This window comes from Arachis hypogaea, chromosome 19, assembly GCF_003086295.3.
Source record: "Arachis hypogaea cultivar Tifrunner chromosome 19, arahy.Tifrunner.gnm2.J5K5, whole genome shotgun sequence".
Lineage (NCBI taxonomy): Eukaryota > Viridiplantae > Streptophyta > Magnoliopsida > Fabales > Fabaceae > Arachis > Arachis hypogaea.
In genome coordinates this window covers 109649909-109656720 of record NC_092054.1, presented here as the reverse complement: position 1 = coordinate 109656720, position 6812 = coordinate 109649909, and positions in this window count along the sequence as shown.

Here is a 6812-nt window from a genome sequence, read left to right as displayed (position 1 = left end):
GAGAGAGAAGATCCGAGAGAGAAGGAGATCGCGCAATTGCCGCTGCCCAGCTGTGTGGCCCCGCCATTCAGCTCGCCGCCGTCTCACACCGTCGTGCCACCGACCAAGGAGACTGCCCAAGAGAGAGCGAGACACAAAGGAGAGTAGGCCGCGGGTCACCGTCCGTGAAGCTCGCCGCTGCTGCTGCTGTCCGTACCACCGTTTGCGTTGCGTGGAGGAAAGAGGAAGCACCGCCGTCGTGCGCTCCGTTGCCGCTGTTGCTGGAAGCCGCACTGTCGTGGCCGAGCCTCTGTTGCCAGGAAATGCCAGGCCACCATCGCTGCTATTGCCGTCGCTGGGCTCATCGGATGCCGCCGTGACCACCACTGAACTCTACGCTGCCGTTAGTCACTGATAGAGGTATCTTTGCCGCCTCTATTTTGATTTAGGTTCTTCGCTTCCTTAAACTTGTTCTACTTCCACTTTTACTCTATTATTATCCTATTTTCTGCTATAATTAGGTTGAATAATGACGTTAGTGTTGATGTGGGACTGCTAAAGCTGTTGCTAATTCTGATTTTGTTATCTTGGTACTGGTCTGATCTTTCTCTTAGGTTTGATCCATTTGTATGTTCTGTTTTGTCACTGCTATGGTTTCCATGTTATGATTTTAATTCAATTCTATTCCTTACTTTGTCTTGAATCCCCATGGTTGTAATAGCTTTTAACTCCTATCAAATTTGAATCTTCTATTTTGCTGCAACTATGGCCATTGTTTTGAAGACTAACATTGTCCTTGTTCCGGTTGCTGCCACTGCCATTCTAGTTGCGTGAGAATCGCAGCTGTTGCCATGAATTAAAAGGAGAGGGAATTATCACGATAAATTTTTGCCAACTTGGCTAATCAAGGTAGGGGATTGTTTTAAAGTTAAAATGTTTTGGAGTTGAATACCTAATGAGTTTAGTAAATTAATGCAAATGAATTAATGTTGTGATTGAAATGATTTTTCTGTTGTGATTGAAGTTGTGGCTGAATAGAATATTGATTTATCATTCTTTGAAATTTTTGGCAAAATGATTGGATATATTGATTTTGAACTTTTGATTAAAATTGATTCTTATTGATTTTGAATGATGAATTTGGAAATGTTAATTTGAAAAGTTCATTTTGATTGAGTTGAGGTTAAAAAGAGGGGACCCGTGATGGGTGGCAAATTTCAGTTTTTAAGGGAGTGCTGTCAAAATTTTTCTAAGAATTTGAAGGAGTTTTGGTTGTGATTTTGAAAATGATTTTGATTTAAGTAACTTTAATAAAAGAATTATATTTTGAATGCTTTTAAGGATTATTAAAGATAATCGAATTCTTATGATTTTATTAACCTTGTAGTTTTAAACTCACTTGATTTTTAATAACAAGAGGAGATTCGATTAATTAACTAAAGACTTAAAAACAGTAAATTAAGTATAAATTCAAGGATTCGGGAATAGGAAAGTGAGTTTAAGGTTTTTAATGAAATTGAACATAAGAGCTAAGAGGAAGAAAGTTATTTTAAGGAATATGATGAAAACTGTGTGGTATTGATTTAGAGGTAAGTTTAGTGAGTTATTTGGAGATTAAATTTAAAATTAAGATATGATTTAGTGATAATTGATTTTGGTTGAGGGAGGATAATGATTAAGTATGATTGAGGTATGGTGATAATTTTGGCTAATTATAGTGTTGTGGGGTGATGATTGTGATTGATAATAGTGGTTGTGTTATTGATAATAAGATTTGTGATGAATGAGACATGATTAAGAATGATACAGATGTTGATGAATTATGATTGAACTATTCATATGGCTTATTTATTTGAATTATCTGAGATACGAGTTTCCCTGGGTAAAGAGCCGTAGCTTGCCACCACGTGTTCCAGGTTGAGACTCGATACTCTGTTGACCCTGCGACGTAAGGGTGAACGGGCACTTATAAATTCCCGAGAGTGGTACCCCCATTGAGAGATTTGATATATATAAGAGGAAAAGCTATGCATAGACTCATGGGGATGCGCGTCGGAGGATAGTCCGATGGTTTAGCAAACCGAACTTGTCGGGTTAGCTTGATAACTGACAGATGAGACTCATCAGCTATAGGATAAGCATATATCAGATGCATTTGTATGTTTTGATTGAGTGTGCATTGTTTTAGTTTGTCTAAATTCCTAGCCATATTTATCTGCTATTTGTTTTACTTGTTGTACCTAAATCTTACCTATGATTTCTTTGTTTGTCTTGTATGTGTATGTTTATCTGAGAGACCTTTTTGGGTGGAGGCGTGATAAGGGTGGTTTCTGGTATGAGGTAATGAAGGTTGGGGTAGAATAAACTAGGTCTTATCTTATTATTTTAACTTATGTACTAGTTGGATAAGAAAGAGCAAAGTAAGTTGAGGGATAGAAAGTCTTTAGGCACGTGATGGGCGGAAAAATTGTCGGTAAAGAGTTTCACAAAAATAATCGTGTTGTAAGTATAGATTTAAACTGACAATTAAACCTCAATCAAATTTAAATTGTTTGTCACTTAAGCAAACCCAATAAAAATCAACCAAAGTATTTAAACCTCGGGTTGTCTCTTAAGGAATTGCAGGGAAGTATGCTTATAACTGGTTATGAAAAAGTATCTTTTTGGGTTTTGAAATAAGGAACAAGAAATGTAAATAACAAGGAAGTAAACTAAAGTTTAAGAAAAGTCCTAGCAAGGATTGATAATTGGAATTTCTATCCCATTATCATAGTCACTTGTGATGGTAATTGCCTTTTGCTCTCACTTAGTTAACCTCTAACAATGAAGGAAAGTCAAGTGAGCAATAATCAAATTGAGTTCACAAGTCCTAATCAAAGACTAGAGTTAGTGAAGCTCAAGCCAACTAGCAAGTCTCAATCACCAACCAACAAGAGGCTTTGACAATTCAAGAGTCTCTAATTACTCAATCTGAGCTAAGAATATAAAAAGCTAATTTAAAATCCAACCAAGCATTTTATCAAACACTTGGTGGGCATAAAATAAAAGCGTAGAAAAGCAATAAGAGAATATAAAATCTAAAACCAACAACTGCAAAATCAACAATAACAAATAATAGAAGAAGCAATAAACATGAAATACCTCAAATTGCATTAAAAGGGAAATCAAATCTAACATGAGAATTTATAAACTAAATTTCCAACATAAAGTCATCAACAAGGTAAATAAATAAACTAGAATGCTAGAACAAATAAAAGTAGAAGAGAAACTAAATTAAAACAAGATGAAAAAATCTGAATTGAAGAAGAAATAGAACTAAAACCTAAAACCTAGAGAGAGGAGAAAGCCTCTCTCTCTAAAAAACTACATCTAAAATCTAATGTGTGAATAATGAGATGTGAATGAATGATCCCCATCCAGCTCCACTCTACCGCCTCTAAGCAGTGTTTTCAGGCTTGGAACTGGGCCAAAAGGAGCCCAGAAATCGCCCCCAACATCGTCTGTGTAATGCAGCACGTGACGCTCTGTCACGCGTACACATCACTCACGCGTACGCGTTGCTTGGCAAAAATCCTGGTCACGCGTACATGTGACTCACACGTATGCGTCGCTCGTCTTCTGCACCAGTCACACGTACGCGTCGCTCACGCATACGCGTCATTGCCAGCTTCTTGAAACATCATTTTCTTGCGTTTCTTCCACTTTTGCATGCTTCCTCTCTGTCCTCTAAGCCATCCCTGCCCTATAAACCCTGAAAATACTCAGCAAATATATCATGGCATCGAATGGTAATAAGAGGGGATTAAATTAGCAAATTAAAGGCCAAACAAGCATATTTTCAACCATAGTACAAAATTAGGAAGGAAAATGTAAAACATGCAATTTATATGCATAAGTGTGAGACTAATGGATAAAATCTGCTAAATTAAGCACAAGATAAACCCTAAAAATGGAGTTTATCAATCTCCCACACTTAAACATTAGCATGTCCTCATGCTAAGCTCAAGAGAAACTATAAGAGTGAAGAGGGATGGAAGGACTTATTTAAATGCAGCCTATCTATATGAATGCAGCTACATACAAAAATGCTTCTACTTACTCTCTATCTATATATATAAGTATATATGTGGTCAAAGTGAATCAAATTTTCACAAAAATCATATATGCACAATCAAAGACTAAATCAATCATATCAAAGCACATTCACAGTTGAGTTGAGTTAATCAAAAGAGTTCACAAACTTGCAAGACACGCAATGATCAAATATGGATATGGAAATGAGCAATTGAACCCTCACTGGATTTGTATATGCACTCTAATTACTCAAGTGTTTGGGGTTAAACCACTCAAATTTCCTCTAATTATGCTTTCTAAAACTTTGTTCTTCATCTAACCAATCAACAATTATCAAGTGTACAAATGTAGATATCATGAGGGCTTTTCAAGTTTGTAATGAGGCTAAGGTAAGGGTGAGGATATGTATGGCCAAGTGAGCTATCATATGAATCTTTGACTAACCTAAGTTCTCACCTAATACATACACACACTCTATACAATTCTAAAGTCAAGCTTAGCCACCCAAAATCTCACTTTTGCATATATTCACACACTCATGTATCAAGTCTAATTCCATCACATATGCATTAATCTTTTTTTTAATGAACTTAACATTGGGGTAATTTTGTCCCCCATTCATTTATTTCTTCTCTTTTTTTTTTCTTTTTATATGAATGAAAACATAATATATCAATGCATATGGTTTTTCTAATTTCATATGAGTAAGCACCCAAATTTCTAATATTTGTTAGTAAAAATACAACACATTCTCATCAACCCAAGTTCCCATATTTTCCCACACTTAGTTGATACACACTCACTATCTTAAGCTAACCAAAGATTCAAATAGGACAATTAATTGTTTTTCCGCTTAAGGCTAGTGATGTGGTAATATAAGGAACAAAAAAGGGTTTAAAAGGCTCAAAGTGGCAAACAAAGGAAAATAAAATGGTAGGCTATTTAGGATAAGTGAGCTAATATCAAATGATGGCCTCAATCACATATATGCATGAATATACACTAAATAATAGACATATAGAATGGAACAAACCAAAGATTGCAATCATAGAGAAGAAAACACACAAGAATAAAAATCATGGTTAAATAATGTAACCATGCAATTAAGCTCAAAAACTCACGGGTTGTTCATTCTTAGCTCAAAAAGTTTCAAAAAGTTTCAAAAAGTTTCAAAAAGTTTTATCTCAAATCAATGTGAATCTTAATGCCCTTTTTAAGAAAAAGAAGCATTCCTTGAAAATTTCATCAAATCGACCAACATTTATCATTATATATATACTAAATGAAATGTTGTGATTATGAAAAGTTATTACAAATTTTTAGTTCACTCCCTATTTTTAATCAAACCAAATTCTCATATGCAAAAGGGTAAACTAAGCTCAATAATCTATATTTTTCCAAATCACAACTAATAAACTAAAAGTTCAATTCAAACTAAAAGTCTAAGATATATACAAGCCAAAGTACGAAATACAACAAAGTAAAAATAAACAAAAGTACAATAAAGTAAAAATGTGCAAGTACTAAAAGAAAAATAAAACAAAATAAAGCAAAATAGAATAAATGTCTGAAATGGTTCACCAAAATATAGTCTTCGCCGATGATGGCGACCTCACCACACTTAAATCACAGCATCGTCCTCGATGCTCTCAATCAAGCTGGGTAAGAAGGATCATTGCCCACTGCATCTTTATCGTCGCCTGTCGAAGGATGTGCCTCTGGCTCTGTCGGCTGTGGCTGTGCAGGTGCCTATGGCTCTGTAGGATGCTCAGGCTGAGTCTCCTCCTATTGGGCCTCCTCCTGCTCATCCTCCTCCTCTTCAGTGTGCTCCGAGGGTGTATCAGCCTCAGAGGGGATATCAGTACGCTCCAAAGTCACAATCAGCTTCAGATGTGCACAAGCGACGCTTCGACTGCTCATGGCGTCACTGATTGCGGTGCTCCATCTGATCAATGCACTCGAAAAGGCGGTGCACAAGGTGGTAAACTGGCTGAGAGGTGGATGATGGTGCTGCTGAAGTAGGTGGTGCTGCAGGTGCTGCTGAGGATGTGGCCGCCTCAGTGGGAGCAGTAGTAGGTGGTCTGTGGCCTAGAGGGCCAAACTGCTTGCCATGCGGAATAATCTTCTTGTAGTCGGCAATCGGTGGTCTCTCATCCTCTAGCTCCCAAGGCACCTCAGCTCGACGAGCCATCTGAGTGATCAAATAAGGAAAAGCCTAGGTGCCTCTGACATGAATTCTAGACATATACTTCCTGATGAGTCTTGGAAGGTATAGGTCCTTCCCTTCCATGACACACCAAATAAGGAGGATCATAGCAGCTGGCACTTCCGACTCGTGAGTACTAGGCATCACATAATTGCTTAGTATTTGTTGCCACAGCCTAGCCTCATCATTGAGATAAACAACCTTTATACCCCGTGGAGTTTTCTTCGACTTTTTCATAGCCCACAAAACATTAGGATCAATGGTTATAGTACGCCAAACAGCATCCCAATCAAAATTCATGAATCTAATAGAGTTCTCGGCCTTCTAAAAACCATCTGTATCATCTGTTTTAGGCCGGAAGTGGAGGATATCCTATATCACCTCCTCTGTGACTAAGATCTGCTTTTCCCTAAGCTGCACTGCATCAAGGGTCGTACTATAATAGTTAGAATAGAACTCATGGACCCATGATGTGTTTACCTCTGCCAGATCTCTATCCAGAAATACCCAACCTCTCTGTTCAATCTGATGTTCAATGTGCTTTCTCAAATTG